The sequence below is a fragment of the Mustela nivalis genome, assembly GCF_964662115.1.
Source record: "Mustela nivalis genome assembly, chromosome: 15".
Classification (NCBI taxonomy): Eukaryota; Metazoa; Chordata; class Mammalia; order Carnivora; family Mustelidae; genus Mustela; species Mustela nivalis.
The window spans coordinates 7,509,229-7,533,495 of NC_139034.1; the positions used below are offsets into that span (position 1 = coordinate 7,509,229).

The window sequence follows — 24,267 nt, forward strand, 5'->3', positions numbered from 1 at the left end:
ACTCCCATGTGGGTCTCCGGGCCCCTCACTACCTCAGTCACAAATAATTTTACCGGGTGGTCAAATATAACATTCGAATCCTTATTCTACTTCTTTGTAAACTGACATTCCAGCCAGGCTAGCCAGCCCCACTGAATCACAGGGCTCCTCTCTGCAGCACTCTGACAAGAGCCTTTCTTTATGATTGAAACACTCATGGAAACCATGACTAATAAACAAGCGGCTCTACCCGAATTGACAGCAACTCCTGTGACCCTCTCTCCCTCCATCCAGCCCTCCCTGCCCTCCCCAAGCTTTCCAAGTCTCTGTAGCACCTTCAGGTTACAACAGAATGTCATGGTTTTTTGCTTTTCTAATCTGGCCGATCAATCCTATGGAAACAGGTGTAGGCACAAGAGAAGGGCTGGGCCAGTTGCCCGCAGAGCTCAACTCCGCAACCATGTTCCCGCTCTGGCTGTCAGCCTCTGCTCAATTCTGGAATAGAGGATGGTGTTTTGACCTCTGTGATGTGGGAAGCAGGTGCTTGGATTTGCGGCCTCCCGTCAGGCGCTCCTCCAGGAGCCCGGCAGGCAGCGCTGCTGAGGAGAAAGCTGGGTTTGGTGACGTCTCTAAGGTTGCCAGGGAGTTAGGGAGCACGGTTCCCAGTGCACCCCAGCTTATTCTCTTTCGACTCAATGGGCATTTCTGCTAGGACGTGATACACACGCACATTTCCAAACAGACACTCCCACCTTGTTCTCTTCAGTTGTGCACAAAAGATAGCAGGGTTCACAGGAGAGGCAGGGCTGAGGCAGACCACTCAAACCCACACAACTTTCTTACCAGAGCCCGAATGAAACAGTAATAACCGTAATAAAAAGACTTACACGAGGTGCCTGGGTGGCTCAGTGGGTTGAGCCTCTGTCTTCAGCTCAGGTCATGATCCCAGGGTCCTGAGATCGAGCCCCACATCTGGCTCTTTGCTCAGCAGGGAGCCTGCTTCCGCCTTTCTCTCTGCCTGTCTCTCTGCCTGCTTGTGATCTCTGTCTGTCAAATAAATAAATAAAATCTTAAAAAAAAAAAAAGACTTACACAATGAAAAGTCCAGGTAGATTCTGAGTAAAGAAATACAACAGAAAATATAGGACTTCACTTTTAAAAATGGTGGAGAATGAAAGATAGGGGCTCAAACATCTGTACCCCCATGTTCATAGCAGCATTACCGACAGTAGCCAAGAGGTGGAGGCAAGCCACGTGTCTACTGACAGATCACTAGATAAACCAACTGTGATATAATCATACAATGAAATGTCACACAGCCTATAAGAACATTTCTGACATAGGCTACAACATGGGTGAACACTGAGGAAATGATGCTAAATGAAATAAACCCACCACAGAAGGACAAATACTCTATGATCCCACTTATACGAGCTACAGCAGTCAAACTCATGGAGGCACAAAGTAGCATGGTGTTTGCCACGGAATAGAGAGAGGAGTGACGGGAAGGGAGTTACTGTTTAATGAACTCGGGGTTTCAGTTTCTCAAGATGAAAGCGTTCTGGAGGCTGGTGGTGGTGATGGTTGTGCAACAGTGTGAATGTACTTGATGCCCTTGAACTGTTCACTTGAAAACAATTAAGATGGGGGGCGCCTGGGTGGCTCAGTGGGTTAAGCCTCTGTCTTCGGCTTGGGTCATGGTCTCAGGGTCCTGAGATCGAGCCCCACATCAGGCTTTCTGCTTCCCCCTCTCTCTCTGCCTGCTGCTCTGCCTACTCGTGATCTCTCTCTCTGTGCGGATTCTCCGCACATTGCCAGCCACGGCGGGAAGGGGCTCCATGTACAAGGGGACAGGCTAACTGAACGTATAACATAATAGTCATGTTTTAAAAATGCCTATGGGCAAGTAAGAAAATTATTGGCAATTAATTTTTTAAAGATTTTATTTGTTTGAGAGAGAGATTAAGCGGAGGCAGGGAGAGGGTGATGCAGACTCCCCACCAACTGAGCAGGAAGCCCGATGTAAGGCTCAATCCCAGGACCCTGGGATCATGACCTAGAGCCAAAGGTAGACACGTAAGCGACTGAGCTACTGAGGTGCCCAAACTATTGGCAATTTTAAAAATTTCTAGACAGTTTATATAAGGATATCTAAAAGAACATTTTATAGCCTACATTCCTCTATGTTAAACTGTCACACCGGTTTACTGTTATTTCTTATCTTACTAAGGCTATGTAGATAAAACTGTAGACTACTTAGTTATGTATCTCCTTGGCAATTAGAGTTATCAGTTCCTATCTTTGAATTAAAATGGACACATTTCCTGTCCACCCGCGCACACAGAGATCACTAACAATCATAGGACTCTTGGGCAGCATGAAAACCAGGGGAGTTGGCAGAATTAGTTGATTCACCACGTGGGGTGTAAAGAGTCGGATGCTCCCCTCCACAATAAGAAAGTCTTGGTGCTCGGGCCAGAAGGCTTCCACTTAGTTGGCTGGAATCCCTAGCAATCACTTTTGAATTAGGACAGGTTTGGTCACTGAGATAATCTGTTGCCTGAGGCTCCCTCTAGCCTAAACCAACAATGAACAGGTACTGCCTAAAATACCATGAACCCACAAGCTAAACTCCTACTTAATCCGCCAAGGTTCCCCAATCTGATTTCTTCTTCCTGGCTTCCAGGGCTCTTCAGAAGTGGCCCCTCACCACTTGTTTAGTCTTCTTCCCTGCATCTGGGATCGCCTCGTCCTCTGCTCTGCCTACATAAAGCCTTCTCTCCTCCGGACCAGGTAGTGTTCTGTCTTCCGTGACGTTTTGGTCAATGCCATCTACAGGGATTTTTCCCTCTTAGTCTTTCCCACGCTCTCCTGGACAGCACCACCAATTTGGCATTTAGTGGTTCTCTATTTTTTGTTCATGCACATTTTTCTCCACCTGGATTATGAGTGGAGGCTTTCCGCCCCGGACGAGGACCTTCTGGAAATAGGGATTAGGTCATCTGTATCTATTCTCACTGCGTTAACATTTTTTCTTTTTCTTTTTTTATTCTTGTGTGTGTCACACAAAAGGCAAAGCCACATTCTGTTAGTCTGTAAGAGCACACAGTACTCTAACGCCCTTTTCCTCAGCAAGCACTGGCTTTCTTTCCACTTTGCTGACAGCTCCTCCCCCATCTAACAAATCACATCTTGGCTCTTAATGCTTTTCTTCTCCTATCCCGTAAATTAAGGATTATAGGAAGTACTTCCTAGTCTTTTTCCCAGCACAAATCTACCTATACAAATGCTATTGTTCTGGTGCTGGCCTCCACACTCTGACTCTCCTTCTGGGGTCCTGCACTTATTTTTCCTAAGTCTGCTAACAGTTCACTGGGTTTATGTCTTCTGTGTCCTCAAATTAACTTAGAACCCTCCAGGAACACACTCAGGAATGCGACAGTCAGATCCTCCGGACATAAGCCTTTTCTTCTGAAGGGACTTTTTTTTTTTAAGATTTTCTTTATTTATTTGATAGAGAGAGACACAGCGAGAAAGGGAACACAAGCAGGGAGAGTGGAAGAGGGAGAAGCAGGCTTCCCGCTGGGCAGGGAGCCCGATGTAGGGCTCGATCCCAGGACCCTAGGATTAGGACCAGAGCCGAGGGCAGATGCTTAGCGACTGAGCCACCCAGGCACCCGTCGTACTTCTTCTTCTTCTTCTTTTTTTTTTTTTTTTTAAAGACTTTGTTTATTTGTCAGACAGAGAGAGAGAGCAAGTACACAAGCTGGGTGAGGGGAAGGCAGCGGGAGAAGCAGTCCTCGCTGAGTAAGGAGCCCGATGCAGGACTCGATCCCAGGACCCTGGTCTTATGCACTAAGCCAAAGGCAGATGCTTAACTGACTGAGCCACCCAGGCATCTCAGATTTATTTTGGTCAAGTAACCTGTCCATGCCTTTCCGTACTCTCTCCTCATGGGTAGCACCAAAACCCAAATTCTAAGCGATGTCAGTATGGCTGGGAATAGAGAAGAAGGTGGTTGGCAGGTTTCCTCTGACTTGCCCAGTTCCAAATAGTGGCTCATCATAGGGAGTTGCTGTACCTTCGATGCTGTCTCTCTTTTAATGCCCCTTTCCTCTCCGCTTTCTGTTACCTCCTCCCTACTCAGAGGACATCCATTTCCTCATCGCCCATGGGGTCACGGGTATGCTAAAATCTTAGTCCAAGCCTGGGAAGGAGTGAAGGATCTCAAGAGAGGGGTCAGCACCTTGAATCTGAAAGCAACTCCAGCAGGAAAACAAGGGCACCTGAGGTCGAGAACCAGAAGTCGGCTTGTCATCCGCGTGCTCTAAACACTGCCACCCCTGAAAGCTGAACCCGAGGATCTGTGCCTCCCTGTCCTGGGCTAGCCTGGGAATGGGGAATGGAACCTCAGTGACTGCTGCATGGAGGGGTGTCAGGAGGGCTGCAGCAACCTGCAGGGACCAAAGGACCTCCTGAGCTACTCGGCCACGCTCAGCAAAATCTTCCTGGGCCAGCCTGGCATAGCCGGCCCTGGGCAGCAACCAGAACGCAGAGCCTGTCTTGCGGTGCTCCCATCCTTTAACAACATGCCTCTTGCGGACCCCCAGCCTCATACCTGGGATGCGGTGCTGAGTGACACGGTTCACTTTCTACCCTCTTGTCCTCTGGGCTTAGGATCTAGAGTTTACGGTCATTCTTTATTGGTCCATTTCGACATGGGAGGACGAGATTGGAAGAAGGTGAATCCTGGCTCTCTTCACGTTGGTATGATGTTCCAATGTATGGGAAATGCGTGGTAAAAGGGATCTCGGAATCACACAGATCCGGGTTCAGATCCTAACTCACGCTGACCATTGTGTGACCAGAGGCAGGGGAGCTCAACCTCTCTGGGAAGTGAACCACTCTGCGAAGTGAGGATAATACTAATGGCCTTGGGGCGGCTGGGTGCCTCAGTGGGTTAAGGCCTCTGCCTTCGCTCAGGTCATGATCTCAGGGTCCTGAGATCAAGCCCCGCATCAAGCTCTCTGCTCGGCAGGGAGCCTGCTTCCTCGTCTCTCTCTGCTTGCCTCTCTGCTTACTTGCGATCTCTGTCTGTCCAATAAATAACTAAAATCTTAAAAAAAAAATACTAATGGCCTCACAAGGCTAGTACGAGGGTCACCTGGGCTTCAGCACACAAGACTCATGGATGACTCACCTGAGATTCAGGGACGTATGGTCTCCCCAACCCACATTGCATACTCCCATGTGCTAAGAGCCAACTGTGGCAGGCCTGGAGCAGGCACTTCTCACTGACACGGCCGTTATCTATTTTCAGGGCCGCCAAATGAAATAGGTATGATTATCACCACCTTATGTTTCCGACCTCCATTTTAAGCCCTTCTTCTAGTTTGGGGGGCCATTTCAGACCTTCTGGAACTATCCCACAGCAAGAAGTAACATCAAGTTGCCAGAAAGCTTCCGAAAAGAGTCAAACCCCCAGTGTTAGGTGTTCTAGGCTTTCACTTATTTGCTTTGAGTGAAGTGTGGGTGGTACCACGACATCCCCAAGCTCGGTGAAAGCATCTCTCTTTATAACTGATCTCTCACTTCTAAAGCCTGGGAGGAAAAACCACAACTTGGAAAACAATGGCTCTTTTTTTTTTTTTTTTTTTTTTAAGTTTGGAAGACACGCATTTTTCTTCTGCCTTGTGTCATTCATCTTTTAAAAACAGAACTCAGCATCGAGGGACCCAAAAATGTAAGAGTATATTAGTGATATAGTAGCACTGCCTGTCTCTGAGGATTTTTACCTACACACCTCGACTCTGATGCCCTGCCCTCCCATCCAGCACATAGGTTGTTTCTTTTTCTTTCTTTTGGTTTGTTGTGGAGTTTTTTTGTTTTGTTTTGGGGGGTTTTTTGGTTGTTGTTGTTTTTTTTTTTTTTTCCAATATTGAGAAATGGGGGGAGATAAAAAAAAGAGAAAGAAGTAAGGGGAAGGCAGAAAGGGCATCAGGTGTCCCTCCCAGATCTCTGGACACTTGAAATTGTCTTAAATACTAAGGGCTTTCTAGACGTTCTACAGCAGGCTCCACTGACTCTCTACCTGGAAGTATTCTCTGGTTTGGAATGGGTCAGAATGTCAAAAAACAAGTGCCCTGGAGCAGCTCTCGTTGATGGTCATCTGCTGGGGGCTGCAGATTAAACAGCCCAGCCTTCTTCCTTCTCTTGCCTACTTTCCCACCAGACAAATGACCTAGATTTAAAGCATCATCTCAGGGTTGGCTTCTGGTCGAGCCCCAACTAAGAAGCAGTTTCTAATCAGCCGTAGACTGGAAATAACTGCCAGCTTTTCAGTGGCAGAAGGCCTCTGCTTGACCACGAGTCCCTGCTAGCGTGACACAGGGAAGGGCCGCCAGCTCCAACTTTTCTCAAATTCCTCAGAGGCAGGGAAACAAATAGTCTTCCAAGGGACTCTTTACATAAATCAGAATTCCAAACTTGGAGTCATTCAGGGATCTGTCCAATTTCTGAGAAATACAGAGAATATACAATTTTTTAAAATCCTTATTGATTTATTTGAAGGAGGGGAGAGAGTTCAAGAGTGGGAAGGGGAAGAAGGAAAGGGAGGGGGAGAGAATCTCAAGTAGACTTCCTGCCAGGCAGAGAGCCTGACCTGGGGCTTAATCTCATGACCCTGAGATCATGACCCCAGCTGAAATCAAGAGGAGTCAGATGCTTCACTGACTGAGCCACCCAGGCACCCTTAGATAGGTTTTTTTGCTGGTGGTTTTGTTTTTGTTTTTAAGTAGTTATCAGGGCACTTGGGTGGCTCGGTCACTGAGTGTCCAGCTCTTGGTTTGGGCTCAGGTGGTGGTCTCAGGGTGATAAGATCTGGCTCCGAGTGGGGGTCCATACTCAGTTTGGAATCTGCTTGAGATTCTCTCTCTCTTTTTGCCCTTCTCCAACAGGTGTGCCTGTGCTCTCTCTCTCTGTACCTCTCTCAAATTAGATAAATAAAATCTTTTTAAAAAATGAAGTAATTGGGGGTGCCTGGGTGGCTCAGTGGGTTAAAGCCTCTGCCTTCGGCTCAGGTCATGATGCCAGGGTCCTGGGATCAAGCCCCACATCCAGCTCTCTGCTCAGCAGGGAACCTGCTTCCCTTCCCCCACCCACCCTCCCCCCGCTGCCTCTCTGCCTACTTGTGATCTCTGCCTGTCAAATAAATAAATAAATAAATAAATAAATATGAAGTAATTGGGGTACTTGAGTGGCTCAGTCAGTTAAAGTCTGCCTTCAGCTCAGGTTATGATCTCAGGGTCCTGGGATCGAGTCCCACATCAGGCTCCCTGCTCAATAGGGAGCCTGCTTCTCCCTCTGCTTCTGCTGCTAGCACTGCTTGTGCCCTCTCTCTCTCTGACAAATAAAATAAAATAAAATCTTTAAAATATGAAGCAATTATATTTTAAGGAGTAAATTCCAACACATAAAATGTAAATGTGAAAAATTTTTACATATACAGAGAAGGGCATGGTATGTGTCATGGATATTTCTGCCCAAAATACATAACCTCAGCCTAACAGGAGGAAACATCGGAGAAATCCAAATTGAGGGAATAAGTGACTGGTGTTCTTTGAAAGTGTTAAGGTGATGAAAGACAAAGAAAGACTGAAGAACTGTAACAGTTTGGAGAGAACAGTTAAGTTTGACAACAAATGTAACATGTGGAACTGGATTGGATCCTGAACCAGAAAAACATGAGTGAGAAAAATGGTGAATTCTGAATAAATCCTGTAGATGAATCAATGTTAATATCCTGGTTTGGGTCATTGCACTGTGGTTATGCTAGATGTTAGCATTAGGGGAAGCTGGCTGAAGGACTTACAGGAACTGTCCTATTTTTACTGCATTTTTGTAAGTATAAAATTATTTTAACACAGGGCTAAAAAAACCTTTCCCTACAAAATATTAACACTGTCCAAAATTGCTCTAACACAGGACTGTGAATCATAATAAGGAAAAACTTGCTGGATTATTTCTGGTAAAAAGTGAAAAAAATAGGGAAAAAACACTGCCTGGCCTACCTCTTATAAACACACAAGCTGGAACAACCATAGTTGTATTTCTAAGTCATATTTAGCATATTCTCAGAAACACTGTTTTTAAGGGGTTGTTTCTACAAGGTTCACCTGGGATGCTTGAGCCTGGTGGGTAAATAGCTACATGGAGACCGAACACCCCATTAGCCAGTCCAAGTTAAATGGCAGTTTTGAAGAAAAGGAAAATACCAGACTTTCCCAAAGTGGTGGTTAGTTTGCTCTGAAACAGTGCATCATTGCCCTTAAAGTGATACAGGAATAAGGGAAAAAAAATTGACAATGTTCACGTAATGATATATCTGGGTCTCTTTTTCTTATCCAACTAAGGTTCCACAGTTAGTGAGACAAAAGGCAACAACTTTTCAAGGTTGCCCTACTTCTTACCTGCTTAACAAACATCCATTAAATACTACCTGTATACAAGGCACTAAAGCAGCAAAAATAAAAATAAAAAAAACTCAGACTACTCACTCATGAAGTATTATGGGGTTTTTGTTTTATTATTTTTTTTAAGTAAGCTCTGTACCCAACATGGGGCTTGAACTCACGACGCCAAGATCAAGAGTCACATGGTCTACCAACTGAGCCAGCCAGGCACCTCTGAAGCATTCCTGTTCTAATAGAGACTATCTTTTTTTTTAAGATCTTATTTATTTACTTGACAGAGATCACAAGCAGGCAGAGAAGCAAGCAGAGGGAGAGAGCGGGAGAAACAGGCTTCCTGCTGAGCAGAGAGCCTGATGTGGGGCTCGATCCTAGGACTCTGGAATCATGACCAGAGTCAAAGCAGAGGCTTTAACCCACTGAGCCACCCAGGCGCCCCTAAAAGAGACTATCTTAATTATGTTGTATAGATAAGCTCTTTAACAGAGGAACATGTAAGGCATTTTTGGAACTTAAGAGAGAGGAGGATTAGTTCAGTTAGAGGGGTCAAGTAGGGCTTTGAGGAATAAGGAGGAGTTTTTTGGGTACATAGGAGTGTGGACTTGTGACATGTTCAAGAGTTGAAGATGTCTAGAATGTACAGGCAAGCAGGAGGTGGTGGAAGATTCGAAAGTATTACCATGGGGTGCCTGGTGGCTCAATTGGTTAAACACTGGACTCTTGGTTCAGGCTCAGGTCCTGGGAGTACACCCCATGTGCCTCAGGCTCTGTGATGGGTGTAGAGTCGGCTTCTCCCTCTCCCTCCCTATCCCCTCATCGCTTGCATGTACTCTCTGTCAGGTAAATAAATAATATCTTTTAAAAAAAGCATTACCATGGCCCAACATAACAGAGTGACCTTTGTTAGATTTCCTTGGAACAATAAATGAATTCATTTTGTTTATTTTTTAAAATATTTTATTTATTTGAGAGAGAGAGAGAGTATAAGCAGGGGAAGTGGCAGAGGGAGACGGGGAAGCAGACTCCCGACTTAGCTGGGAGCCCAATGTGGGGCTTGATCACAGGACCCTGGGACCATGACCTGAGCAGAAGGCAGACACTTACTGACTAAGCCACTCAGGTGTCCCAAATGAGTTCATTTTTTAAAATATTGTTACCACTCCTCTTTAAGATTACATGAAAAAGGGGCACCTGGGTGGCTCAGTGGGTTAAGCCTCTGCCTTTGGCTCAGGTCATGATCTCAGAGTGCTGGGATCCAGCCCGGTGTTGGGCTCTCTGCTCAGCAGGGAGCCTGCTTCCCCCTCTCTCTGCCTGTCCCTCTGCCTACTTGTGATCTCTCTCTCTCTATCAAATAAATAAGTAAAATCTTTTTAAAAATTAAAAAAAAAAAAAAAGATTACATGAAACAGAGAAGCTTTCATGATCACAGAGTTGAAAATGTGGCAGAGATTCATCAGAGAAGTGAATCCTGGTCCTTACCAATAAAAAAACAGAAAATTAATCCAGGAGTACCTGGGTGACTCAGTCTTTAAACATCTGCCTTCGCCTTGGATCATGATCTCAGGGTCCTGGGATCCAGCCCCAAATCTGCCTCCCTACTTGGCGGGAAGCCTGCTTCTCCTTCTCCGCTCCCCTCCCCTGCTTGTGATCCCTCTCTTGCTGTGTCTCTCTCTGTCAAATAAATAAAATCTTAAAAAAAAAAAAGAAAAGAAAACTAACCCAGATTTTGTGGGCCCATCTCCCTCATTTTATACGATCATTCTTGGCTTTTTCACTTGAGTGAACTGCAGAGATCCACGGACAATATCTAGCTTAATTTTAGTCCTGAATGTTTAATAAACCACAAATAGTTGGTGCAGAAGGACCTACACACAAATAGAAATATGCATAAAACCAAACTTGCGAACAAGCACATTTGACCTCAGCAGAGAGGCCGGCTCTAGATCCTTCTACATTTGACCCTATTTGTGTTGGGTTCCGGAATGTCTTACCCCAGGTCCCAATCTCTTGTTTATTAAAGGCTTTGAAGATAAAAACTCTATAGTTGAACCACTAGTTTCACTTCCAACATCAATGAGCCTTTTATATTTGGAAAATATCCTCTCTTCCTGTGGAAAGAACAAAGTGTGAATTGATTATCTGAGCATCTCAGCATCTGACAGACAGAGCTCTTGACCTTCCCCAAATCCAACATGGTATTCAAGGGTAAAAATGGTTTAAATATAAACTAATTTTAACCTAAACTACTAGGCTTGTTTACTAAACATAAAACTGAATAGCCATTTACCCCTACAAATATAAATGTGGAAACTGAAGTAAATGGATTTAACTTATTATGACCTTGGCAGCCACAGGTTATTAAACTAGTGTTAAAATTAAAATCCCCTAAAGTGTTCTATACCCAGCATGTTACATATTTTGGAACAAGAATAGATATGTCAATTAAGTTAATGATTTGAAGTCACAAAGATAAACAGTCCCAGAACTAGGAAAAATCCTCAAGTGCTTATTCTGCGATCGCCAGAGTTGATTTTTATAGTTCCAGTGATTAATAACCAGTATTCTGAAATCTTAAGACCTAATTTCTATGTTCTTCAAATTCAAATTGTTTACAATTTGGAAAGCATGACTTTCTCCAGTACCTTGATGTAACAGATGGTGATAAACTACACAGATTTTCCTCTGAGTTATCATTCACCTGCCAGTTCTTTTGCTCCTTCCCCACCAGAAGAACCTTCTGCCCATATTTTCTTTTTAAGTCTTGTTGTGGGCTGAAAGTTGCCCCTCTCAAAAATAGGTTTAGGGGCACCTGAGCGGCTTAGTCATTGAGTGTCTGCCTCCGGCTCAGGCCATGACCCCAGGGTCCTAGGATCAAGGCCCTGTCAGGATCCCTGCTCAGTGGGGCCTCTGCTTCTCCCCCTCCCTCTGCCTGCTCCTCCCCCTACTTGTGCTCTCTCTCACTACATCTTTCTGACAAATAAATAAAATCTTTTAAAAAAGAAAAAGGAGGGGCGCCTGGGTGGCTCAGTGGGTTAAAGCCTCTGCCTTCGGCTCAGGTCATGATCCCAGGGTCCTGGGATCAAGCCCCACATCGGGCTCTCTGCTCGGCGGGGAGCCTGCTTCCTCCTATCTCTCTGCCTGCTTCTGCCTACTTGTGATCTCAGTCTGTCAAATAAATAAAATCTTTAAAAAAAAAAAAAAAAAGAAAAGAAAAAGGAAAAGAAAAACTTATATTCAACTTTGCTATTTATTAAAGGAATGTCCCCAGGGGTGCCTGGGTGGTTTAGTCAGTTAAGCATCTGCCTTTGGCTCAGGTTATGATCTCAGGGTCTTGGGATTGATTCCCCCATTGGGCTCCCTGCTCAGCGGGGAGTCTGCTTCTCTCTCCCTCTGCCACCACCGCCATCATGCTCACGCACTCTCTCCCTGGCTCGATAAATAAATAAAATCTTCAAAAATACAGGCAAAAAAGAAGAAGAAGAAGAAGAAGAAGAAGAAGAAGAAGAAGAAGAAGAAGAAGAAGAAGAAGGAAATGCCCCTTAAAAGAACAGTGTGGTAGTTATTTCATTCAATAGCAAAATTCAGCCTAATGTCAATAATCAGTGCAGGCTTGATTATGGGAAAACTGACATGATCCACTGGTCCTAGAGGACTGTAGAATTGGTACAGCCCTTGTGGGAAACAATTTGTCAATTATTCAGCAACACTTTCACTCTCACCTCTGGACATCTGATCAGGTCCAAAAGGAACAGAATAAAATTTCAAGAACACACAGTAGCAAGAGGCAGGAAGACACATCGGCGACTGTCAGACTTTATAAAATATAACCGTTAGTCAGTCACCTGCCTCTGTGACCCTTCTGGGTCGAAGGACCCCTCTCTGATGAGGCACATAAAATTCTCAAACAAAAGTCTGAGAGTACAAGCACTTTTTGATAATACTTAACATTGCTTCTTGAGAATATTATTATCCCTTAATATTCCTTCCTGATAATACTTAAGCTGAATTTTAAAGAGGCCTTATTCCAAAAACCCCACTCTAATCTTAAAACTCATAATACACATTACATTCTATAAGCCTTTTCTCTTTTTTTAAGACTTATTTATTTATTTGACAGAGAGAGAGAGATATAGAGAGAAAGCATGTGGACAAGCAGGGGGAGCAGCAAGCAAAGGGAGAAGCAGGCTCCCCACTGAGCAGAGAGCCCTACTTGAGCTTGATACTAGGACCCTGGGATCATGACCTGAGCTGAAAGCAGACGCTTAATGGACTGAGCTACCCAGGTGCCCCTCTAAAAGCCTTTTAGTAAAAGGTATTTCCTATTATAGAACTAATTTCTCACAGAAACCCTCCTAATTTTACCAAAGAGGAAACTGAGACACAGAAACATTTTGTGACTTGAGGGAGGTCTCTGTGCTCACTTGCGGCAAAGCTGGAACTAGAACCCATGTCTTGTCATTTCAGTCATAGCCATCTTGCACTCCCCCCATGACACAGGGAAAGTCTCTGCCCTGACTTTTTCAAGGTTAAAGAAGACTTAAAAGCTAAGTTACAGATGAGGAAACTGAAGCCCAAGGAGACCAGGTAATTTTGCCAGGTTCACGTGGCAATGACAAGGTGTGCAAACTTGTCTGTGCCCCATGACTGCATCCCTTATAGGTAGCAAAACCAATTCCAACCAATTTCCATCAGCCAACATGGATTTGTTGCATCTAAATCCATCCAGCGCTCCTTAAACCGATATATTTGGACCTACTGGGAACCAGCCTTGTGCTGAGGGCTCTCTTCTGGACTCAGAAGTCAACAATATTGGTGGACACTATGGTCCCCAAAGCCGAGCCTGTCAACTTAGCTTTGGGAGGTCTAGAATTAGAATTTATCTCATGAATTTTCTGAGTATTCTAATTATTTCTGCCCAGGATTGTTTATTTCAAAATAAGGCATTTTTGTGGCCTGGCAGTGAAAGACCATTTGGAACCTCAGACAAATAATTTCCTGTTAATAATCTGCTTAGAAAAACTTCTCTCCCACACAGCGACCCAGCTGAGCTGAACGTTGCCTGAGCAGCTTCTGAGGCTGGCTGCTGTTTAAAGACAACCCAGAACTTCTTACTTTGGCTCAGGAAACTGAACACATTGTTTTCAGGAGATCAAAAGATTTATCTAAAAAGAAGTAACCCTGTCCCCATTGTCTTTCAGATTGTGCTAGGTTTGCAAACTTTTGTGAGAAAAATGAGCTTGTCTCAGTCAAAGGAATCACGCCAGAGGCTCCTAAACTCGGGAGTATTTACCCTCAGTAAATACCCTTAGCATTTCATTATGTTCCCTTTATCCTGCAGTAATTCTCAGGATTAAGCAAAAAGCTCCTGGTTGGGGAAAAGGAGTTCTATCTGACATTACAGCGAAAGTGGGAAAGTGAAGCACAGCATGTAGTTTACAATCTTGAGTGATGGTCTTTTGTAAAAGGAGCTGAACTCCTAATGTAGGAGATTATTTTAACCTTGAACCAATAGGATTTCAGGATACATGGACATTAAGCCTTCACTGAAAATACATATGCCTTTAAGGAAGATGTGCTGTTTCCTAGACAATTATTATAAATCTGAGGGAAAGAAAGGCAACAAAGGAAAGTAGCTTCCACTGCTCCCCTTTTATAATGTGATGGTGAGCGTAGTCGTTTGATAAGGTTGCCATTACAAAGAACCATAAACTGAATGGCTAGAATTTTGAACAGAAATTTGTTTTCTCCCAGTCTGGAGGTATGGCATCTAAGATCAGAAGGTATTGGCAGGGCTGGTCCCTTCTGAGGGCCAGGACAGGAGCATCTGTTCCTGGCCTCTCTCCTTGGCTTATAGATGGCCATCTCCCTGTGTCTGTTTATATCCTCTTCCTTCTCTGTGTGTCTATCTCTCTGTCCAAATCTTCCCTTATATATGGATACCAGTCATACTGGAGGAAGGCCCACCCTAACAACCTTATCTCAACTTATTACATCTGCAATGACCCTATTTCCAAATAAGGTGACATTCTGAGGTTCTGGAGGTTAGGGCTTCCATATGGAGGTTTTAGGGGACACAATTCAACACATAACAATAAGTAAAGCTATCCTGAGGCTCATAAAGCCACTGAACCGAGGCTTTGTACTTTATAGGCTCAGGAGGCCATGTTGGCACTACAAATGGCTAGAACAGTGAGTTTCAATTAGGAAGCACAGGGTCCCTTCTCTGGCTGTCTGAGGAACAAGGAAACACTGCTGGGCTCAGAAGGACCAAGGCCTGTCCTGGGGTGTCACAAGCTAGCAGGTGACTTGGGTGATGTCATTTACATTTTCCACAGAACATTACATTTTACCAAAGTTTCACTGTCATCTATGTCATCATCTCAATGAAACCTGACAAGAACCCAATAAATGACAGTAGCCTCCTCTTTCAGGTGAGGAACCTAAGACCCAGAGAGGTCAAGTGGCCAGCCAAGGTCTTAGCATGAATGAGTACCAGGGCCAAGACTATGACCCACAGCTTCAGCAGCACACCACCACATCCAGGGTTTACTTCTCTAACTCAAAGACCCAGGTTTCCTGCAGCTTGCCAATGTCACCTAGAGCTCAAAAGGTAATGTCATATCTAACTTCTCATGAACCTTGGGTAAAAATCTGAACCTCTTTCCTGACCCTTCGTGGTCTATCTGTAATGGCAACGTGAGGTGGAAAAGTTTGGACTAGCTCACTGTCTTGTTCAAGAACAGTCTCTTGGTGAGTAAAGATCCCGATAGAATGTTCCTAACCCTGCTGAAATTCGTGCACAGGAATGAGTGTTCTTGCTTTTCTGGGAAAAGGTCTGTAGTGTTTCTTCAGCTTCTCATAGAGGTCAGTGGTCCTTACACCAGGGGTCTCTCAGAATGGTCTCTGGTCTCTGGCATATCTGTCAGTTCCTTCACTCTTTCCTCACTAAAAACCATCTCGTTTCCTCTCTTCAGGAAGCATTTTCCAGTGAGATCCCTGTGCTGATCTAGGCTTGCCAGAAAGAGACATGCCACTCTGGGTATCGTTGCAGCCTCCATGCAGCAGGTGTTACCCCATCTCCTTCAGTGATAAATCACAGCCGGAAGTGGGCCCCAGAGCTCATCTGTCCCCTGAGCTGCATACCAGGTCCTTGGGGATGCCACAGCAGAACTCCTCACAGGGAAGGCGACTGGGCACCTGGGTATTCATGGCATGGCTAGGCCATGAGACCAACATACAGTTCAGCAGGCACTGTTAGCCTACTCACTCCCTGGATAAAGGCCCAGGCGTCCTCATGTCTGTGAGGGGTAATCATCGGGCCTGAAGCCGCAACCGGTCACGTGGCTTCTGAAGTTCTCTTTGCTTATTTTGCCAGGCAGGGTCCCATCCAAGCACCGTTCTATCTCTCTCTTCCCCTTGGACCATTTGTGGACCATCTGGTACCTCTCCTTACCCACTCTGTTTCCTGCAGGCCACTACAAATTTCACGTGCCCTTGGAAAGTTGTGGAATCAGCCTTACACCAGGTTCTGGAACCAGCCACCTCCTAGACCAGGAAAACTAAGCAGCTCTAGTGTACACATCCAGTCGATGTGCTGTCTGTCTGGTCCAACGCTGGGCTGTAGCCTCTCCTAGAGGCCACATTCATACAAGATATAAGATATAGATATGTAATATAATATAGGTAAGATACATTCTTATGTCCTTCAGCCCAAACCTCTGCCTCCTCTTGCCATTTTCCTTTGTGTGGCCCTGGAGCGACTGTCGGCCCTGGGCCCCAGTTTTGTAGGCAGGGCCAGGCCCCAAGACCCAGCCATCCGTTCAAGTCGTTGCAGCTCTCTGCTCAGCTTCTCCACCTTCCCACCTGTGATGGAACCCTAAGAAGCCTTTTGGTCTGCCTACCGCCTATTGCTTCGCCCTGGCTATTATATTGTACCTGCATGACCTGCTTTTCTCTCCTGACCTTCAGGGATATCTAGTACCTGTCCCACCTCAGTAGGAGTATCTGTTTCCTTTTCTAACTCCTTCTTCCCTGCACCCATGGAGACGAACACTTCTGAAGCTGTAGGTGCTGGTATTGAAATTTACATGCAATGTTGCAGACATATAGAAATAGCACCTTATTTCCTAGAATTGATCTCAAATGTCCTAAGAGCTGCTATCTCCACTTAGAGGGGAAAGAAGGGTGTAGCATAGTTATTGTGGTTTTAATAGGCTCTACCAGGTTAACTCAGTCTCCTTGGGGCAAATTGTCAATCTTTCAAGTTTCTCTTTCCCATTCCCTGTGCAGCATCTGGGCATAGGGCAAGTTTCAGGGGGTGGTTGAACTTCGTGCTGCCGTCTGGTCCTCAGAGGCCTCACAGTCTTAATTAAGATACCTGTGTCTCTTGGTTATACTTGCAGCCAGATCCACCTGTCCATTGGGATGTGTGAGAGCCCATCAATGTCAGCTTCCCTCTTGTGCTTCAGTGATAACATCCATGTATGCTATGTCCTCCTTGTCCTAACATTAAGTCTTTCATGATCCCACTAGCTCTCTTTGTTTATCTACATGCCTCAGTGTAGCAATTTACAAGCCATGGGAACCTATGTGCGACGTTGAGGGAAGCCATGACCCAACTCTACCCTAAGGCAAACAAATAAGAATTGGGACCAGAGCCCTCTCTGTTTTTTAGATCCCTCTCTGGCCTTCTTGGAGCTTCTAAATACCTGCACCTCTCACCTAGGGTGAAACAGCCCCTTTCATAGCTCTTGGGAAGACAGACAAGGCAGTTGGACTGTGATGGGGCCTCCCAGAGCTAGAAGTGTTCTTAGATTCAGACGGGCAGGGAACCTCAGGGAACTTGGCAGAGCTGCAGGGCTCTTGCCACAGGACTGGGGATCAGAGGCAAGGTTTCTAACTCCAGTGCTTGGCTGACCAAAAGATGGACCCAGGTACAAGGATTATTTGATAAAACTGGGGTCTAGTGTGAATCTCACTAAACCTCTAGATGAAAACAGATGCCTGTTCCAAGAACTGAGGCCCAAAACAGAGCCAAAGAACACAGAGCATGATTTGGGTCCATCAGTGACTTTCCCTAGATCTCAGCATCAAAACCAAGCTACCATATGTCCAACCATAAGCTTTTCTTCCCTGTTATGGTTTACCTTTCACCTAACACCGTTCTGTAAACTGTGAATCTGCATGCAAATGCTACCGACACTATTTACCTTCTGGCTTTTCCCCTTTCTCTGCTCTCTTCTGGGAACCCATTACCTTTGGTCAGATTGCAGTTCTAGAACATCATTTCCTTTATGTCTTCCCTTTCCTGCTCAAGAACCTGTAGAGCTTCTGTTGTCAGTCCCTAACCCTCAGCCCTTTAGCAACTTCTTCCTCTGCCTCCGGCCCACCTCCTTTCCCAGGACTTCCTGCCAGGGCATCTCCTGTCCTTCAGGCAAGTCCTAGATTTGCCCTGCCTTCCAACAGTGGCAAGTGCCCATTTCTGCCTCTGACAATTATTAGTGCCTACTTTGTGAATGGCAGAGTCCTGACAGAGGGAATAAAAATAAAAGAATCTGGCCCTGACTTCTAAGAAGTTTCCCTTTATAAGAATTACTTGAAGCCTGAAGTTTCTTTTCCTAGACTTTGAATTCCGAATACTACATTTTGTTAATGTCTTCCAAGCCTGGCCTCATCACATTAATCTCTTTTTGTACCTTATTAGTAAAGGTATTAGTTAACATTCTATATAAAATCTTATGCCTTTGACATGTTTTCAAATAATTTTTGGTCTTTAACGCGGCCTGTGAGATGTCAAGCCAGCGATTTCACCGCCAGTTCCACATTCGGGGAAATGACAGCCCATCAATAAAGGCCAGAGGCAGAATTGGACCTCGGGCCCTCTGTCCTTTCGGTACAGCCCAGCATAAATCAGGACTGCATTCGGACAGCCATGAGGAACTGAACACCAGGTATGGGGGCTTAACCAAAGAGACATCTATTTCTCTCTCATCACTGGAAATTTAGAGATAAGCCACCCAAGGCTGACATGGCAACTCCATGATGTCATTCGGTTTCAGCCTCTTTCTGGATTTCTTTGCGGTCACACTTGGCATGTGGTTTTCATCCTTGCAGTGGCAAAATGATTCCCACCTCTGAACAATGTGCTCCATGAAGAAGGGCAAAGAGGAAGGGTCAAAATAGTAGCTCTAAGTTACTCCTACTTAGAGCTTCCCTGGAAGCCCCGCCCAGTGACCCTTCTTGCACCCCATTGGCTAAACTGTGTCACCTGGCCAACCCTAGCAGCAAGGGAGTCTGGGAACAAGCGCAGCTTAATACTAGGCATGTTGCCACCTTGACCCATATCAGGGCTATTATAAGGAACAGATGGACCACTGTGTTTGCTGGGACAACTTTCTTCTATACTCTGCTTTCCCTTATTTTAGGCGGTTATATAGTGGTCCAGCCTCCTCATTTCCTTGTCCTCTCTCACCCCAGCTCCCCACACCTGAAAGTGTTACACTATCCAAAGACAGCCAATCTCCACAACTGTGGCCCCTGTTTTTCAGCAAAACTTCTAAATCCTCAGAGAAGTGTTAAAAAGCCAACACTCTATTAAAGTAACTAATATGACTCTACAAAAGCTGTTCACCCTGGATTTTGTTTTATTTCCCATTTCAAATATGTGGTCTTCCATAGAGCAAAATACACATTCTCATAAACCGCTGGAATGGCTTGTAAATCCCAGCACTTCTGCACCCAAACTTCACCTCCTGGATCTCTGGAAGTAGCACAAAATCCCTCTCTCCGACATGTCTTGATCTTGAGCTCTTTCCAGACCCAGGATGCTCAGGTGAATGAGACAAGACCCTTGCCTTCCAGGTGCCCTCTGTCTAGGAAGGGAGATGGTCCATGGTCCCGTGTCCCAGTCGGGTAAGCAGAGATGGTTTGGAGCTAGTCCATGCCTCAGGGGTCCATGGAGAGGAGGGACATGGGCCCCCGCAAGAATCCAGGAAGCATTCTGGGAAGAGGAAAGAGGGCTCTTTGACCCGACATGGAAAACGTATGCCCAGAATGTGGTAGGACTTCTACTCTTCTTTATTGAAAGTAAGTGCAGGAGAACTTAAAAACCCACAAAGATGTCGGTCTTTTTTAAAGCAGCCCCTGTGTGGACTTGAATAATGCAGGCTCTACTCAAAGCATTCTCTTCAAATGCAGTTTCTTTTCTGGATTACTTTCAAGCGTATGTGAAAATCTTGTGGATTTGCTCACTGAGAAATCCTTGTCTTTTAGGATGGGTTTTATTTCTGAGCATACTGGGGGACTCATATGGAGACAAAGGTGTGAATCGGGATGAAGCAAGACAGCACACTGCCCCAGAGCTTACCCCAGCTTTCTTTCCAGCCAGTTCACCTGCGCAAGGCCCCATCTCCTTAGTTACATATGTAAAGCTTACAGAGAAAAAAAGTAAAGAATGTAAAAAGCACTCCAAATTTGAAGAGGCCTTTACTTAAGTGCAAGGCATCAGTATGTTTGTTGGTTCTGTTGATTTCTATCTTCTCAACCACATGAAAAGTGGTTACTTCTTCAAATGTGATGGGTATTATCCTGAACACATGGTGAACCCTTGAGCTCGCTATCAACATGGGGAACTATCCACTTAACTGTTTAGGGAACATGGGTTTGGAATGGTTAATCTGTCCGATAAGCCCCTTGTTTTCTTGACACACAACGATGAGTTGAAATGTAGCAGGGGAATCGGAAAAGTTACTGTTCCTTCCGTGTGTTTCTAGATCTCAGCTTGACTTTTGCCTTTATCCCTGACCTTTTCTCCTTCGGTCCTTTCTCTGTACGCGCTTTCTCTCCTCCTGGCTGGACCCTGGGACAGTGGGTCAATTCATGTGTGCTAAGCAGTCTCCTTTTTAACCCAGTTATAGGTATTGGCCCATACCGTCTACTGGCAGGATTTTTCCTCTTGACTACCTAAGGTCTGGGCTCTGTTCACTTAGTCACCAGAACCATTATCCTGCCTGTGCAAAGCCACCCTCTGTTGCATCAGCCAATGGCTCTCCAGTGTGGACTCCTGGGACTTAGAGGATTCATTTCCCTGGCATGATTCCCTCACACAAGGCGCTCAGCACACACGGAGCTCAGTGTGAACACGCCTCCAGCAATGACAGGCCCTAAAACAGAGGATGAGGTCAGGCTGAGGATTCACTGCCAGCACTGGGCAGAAAGAAAACATCCTGAAGGAAAGGGTGGGGTGCGGCAGCCTCCCGGCCACCTCGCCCACCTCTTAGCTCTTTCCTAAAATGCTAGGGAGGCGGAGGTGACTTTCTGCATCAGGAAAAGACAAAGGATCATCAGGAAGCAGCACAAGGAACCAGAGGTTAGGACTCTAGAGTCCTGAGCTTTTGGCCCAGAGTCACAGGACTTTTTTTTTTCTTTTAAGATTTTATTTATTTGACAGAGAGAGAGAGACAGACGCAGAGAGAGCCCAAGCAGGGGCAGCAGCAGAGGGAGAAGGAGAAGCAGGCTCGAGGCTGAGCAGGGAACCTGATGTGGGACTTGATCCCGGAACCTGATGTGGGACTTGATCCCAGAACCCTGAGGTCATGACCTGAGCTGAAGACAGACGCTTAACCCTCTGAGCCACCCAGGTGCCCTGGGTCATGGGGTTATTAGCCCACCACTTTGGTCCCAGAGCTACCAACAGTCTGCAATCCTGAGGAGGGGGACACAGACAGTGTCATTCCCAACCAGGATCTGGGTGGGACTGTGCTTAATTCCTAGGAGTCCTACCTGACAAAAATGTGTTGTAAATCCTGAATGCTAAATACAGATCCAGCACACCGCTTTTGCGCACACTGAGTATATGGAGCCAAACAGCCCGAAATCACAGGGATCAGAAGCCACTAGCTCTTCCCTCTATCCCAGCCACAGAACCATTCACTATTCATGTTATTGAACGTCAGCAAATATCAGGGGAATCAAACAGGTGGCTGTTCAGCAGAACAAACCAGCACTTGCTAAACGAAAGTTTCTAATTTGCTTAGGGCTCCAGCGAATGGCTGGTCTGTCACACCCTCAACATCTCTCCAGACCAGCCCCAATTTGTGTTTTTAGCAGGGTTTTTTTTTTTTTTTCTTGTTTTTGCCTTGTTTGTTTGTTTTTAAATCCTAAAACAGAAGGTTTAAAGGATCTACCGTGGTTATTTAAGGATTACAGTCAGGCTGGATTCTTGTTCCCTCTCTCCCCCTTCCTCCCACAAGGGCAGATTTCTCACTAAATTCTTTGATCATTGGATGGTCTTCTGACCTCCGCATTTTAGTGTGGGCTCTGCCAAGTGGACCTTGCACCAGACGGCCTCTCTCTTCTGTTGGCGCCACCCAGACCTTGGATGTAAGTCCTGCTATGCAGAAGTCACCTTTTTTTTTTTTTTTTTTTTAAGATTTTACTTCTTTATTTGGCAGAGATCACAAGTAGGCAGAGAGTCAGGCAGAGAGAGAGACGGGGAAGCGGGCTCCCAGCTGAGCAGAGAACCCAATGTGGGGCTCGATCCCAGGACCCTGAGATCATGACCTGAGCCGAAAGCAGATTCTCAAACCATTGAGCTACCCAGGCGCCCCTGGGAGTCACCTTTTTAAAATAACATAAATGGTCGTTAGAGGATCTCAGTAGATGGATGGCCGGGGGCCTCGGGGTTACACAAAAGAGGGTCGCTGCCCCTCTAGTGTTAAGTCACATTAGATGGTTGTGCTATTGAAACTCTACTGTAACCACTTTTTCATTACCCTAAATAAAGAATATGATTTAGGGGTGCCTGGGTGGCTCAGTTGGTTAAGCGTCTGCCTTCGGTTTAGGTCATGATCCCAGGGTCCTGGGATCAAGCCCCTCATTGGGCTCCTTGCTCAGCAGGGAGTCTGCTTCTCCCTCTCCCTCTGCCCCTCCTTCCTGCTTGTGCTCTGTCTCAAATAAATAAATAAGGGGCACCTGGGAAGCTCAGTGGGTTAAGCCTCTGCCTTTGGCTCAGGTCCTCCCCCTTCTCTCTGTCTGCCTCTCTGCCAACTTGTGATCTCTGTCTGTCAAATAAATAAATACATTCTTTAAAAATAAATAAATAAATAAATAAAACATTTTTTTTAAAAAGAAGAAGAATATTATTTGCTTTTGGCGGGCAGAAAAAGTAAAAAAATGTTTAAATCACTTGTTTTCCTACCAGGTTTTAAAGATACAACATGTAGTAAAATGTCATAGTCTTGGAAAGGTAAGCACAAAATTAATCATTCCAGAAATAAGGTGAACTAAAGGCTAGCCTTTAGTTCATGCTTGTAGTGGGAAGTAGCAGGTTCTTGTGAGGTAGGACATTTTGATGCCTAAACCTTCCTTGAATATTTATTTATTTATTTACTTATTTATCCCCCCCCCCCACCCTCCGCTTCTCTCACTCCCAGGGATCCTGTTTCTAAAACAAGACTGTATATCCACATCAACGGGGAGATTTAAGAATTCGGATTCCTGGGCCTGGGACCAGCTAGTTTGTAAAATCTTAGTTTGGGACAGGGAAGAACAGGCTTATTGGTCATAAGCTACCTGAGGCCTGAGCTGCTCCCAAGGGACCTTCCTGTTTGCTCTGCTCCACTACTGAATTACCGCTCAGCTTTCTCCCTCTCTTCAGACAGCTACTCAGAAACCGGGAACAGAACAGGCAGAGGCAGAGGTCAGAACAGGCCCTGGATGTCATTTCCTCTCCAGAGCTCGACAAGGGCACATACGTAGATCACCCCCCAGAGGCTACCTGCTTGGAGTGGACCCCTGCTGTATTGCCTGCTGAGGGGTAATTTATTCTCCCAACACCCCTGGGACCCTAGAGTTTGCAACTGATAAGTTAGAGGTTCCCTCCGTTCAGAGCCTCCCCTACAACTTCAAAGAGAATCCCAGACACCAGAGACCCTGTGCAGCAGGGCTTAGCCCGCTGACTACAAAGCAATTTACAGTCATTTATTTAAGTGCCGTTAGTTAATTACACTGTCATTTTGCCAAGAGAGGAAGAAGTGCTTGGATGCGAACTCAACTCAGAACTAAGAGGAAGGAACGAATAGAGCCATGATAGACTTGATGCTTTTCTGTTTTATCTCCATCTGTGATGTGCAATTTGAATCACCATGCTTTAACATTACATTCAATGCAAATGTTTTATTTGCTCACGAGTCAATATTTTATGCCCTTTCCGGAACCTGATTACTGTTCAGCAAACACCAGTTGGCACATCCTCTATGTGCAGGGATTGACTAATGCTTTTTTGGAAAACGGGTATAAAGGGATCTGTACTGAACTTGAAGTGACTTGTCACAATGGCTTTCATTTCTTGAGACTTTCCTGGCTGGATATCTTCTGTTTCCTTCCTAAGTTCACCCTATAGTTTCCCCTTCTCCAGCCAACTGTGTCCCTAATGGCTGGCCTATATGGACTACGTCCAGGGGCTCCCATGCCCTTGGGCTTCTAGTTGGGTTTACAAGATGGGAGCACAGCCCACACTATAAGGAGAGAAGGGATGAGATCAGGCTGGAGGCATTTGGGCTGGCTGCCCTTGACTAAAGGTCATGGGACCTACAAGGCAGCCCTTTCTGCTTGCAGGTTCTGGCAATGACCTCTCAGGTCCCTCCTCTGGCCTGGAGATGGTGTCCCCACTGTTACTGGCCTGGAGAGGCTACCCTCCACTTTTGTAGTAACTCCGTTATGGAACATTCTCAAGTGTCTCCCTTTCCTGCCGTGACTGACCAGCATTTCTACTGCGATTTTAGTGTTATTTAATTAAATCGTCAAACAACACAATGAAGTA

At 45.5% G+C, this 24,267-nt stretch overlaps 1 protein-coding gene and 1 long non-coding RNA gene across 8 annotated transcripts in view; one reads left to right on the forward strand and one right to left on the reverse strand.

Annotated features, from left to right (window-relative positions):
* Nucleotides 1-24,267, reverse strand: part of SPATA13 (spermatogenesis associated 13) — a 342,569-nt gene that overhangs the window by 166,963 nt on the left and 151,339 nt on the right. The gene's annotated exons all lie outside the window — the stretch shown is intronic.
* LOC309848537 lies at nucleotides 1,991-23,119 on the forward strand. Of its 5 annotated transcripts, XR_014303109.1 has the most exons (5): nucleotides 11,915-12,002; nucleotides 18,264-18,397; nucleotides 19,308-19,532; nucleotides 21,757-21,827; nucleotides 22,880-23,119. It is a non-coding gene; the product is annotated as an uncharacterized lncRNA (long non-coding RNA). The 5 variants fall into 5 exon arrangements; XR_014303108.1 differs by lacking the exons at nucleotides 11,915-12,002; nucleotides 21,757-21,827; nucleotides 22,880-23,119 and adding exons at nucleotides 1,991-2,772; nucleotides 19,719-20,109 and having other exon boundaries at nucleotides 19,308-19,504; XR_014303110.1 differs by lacking the exon at nucleotides 21,757-21,827.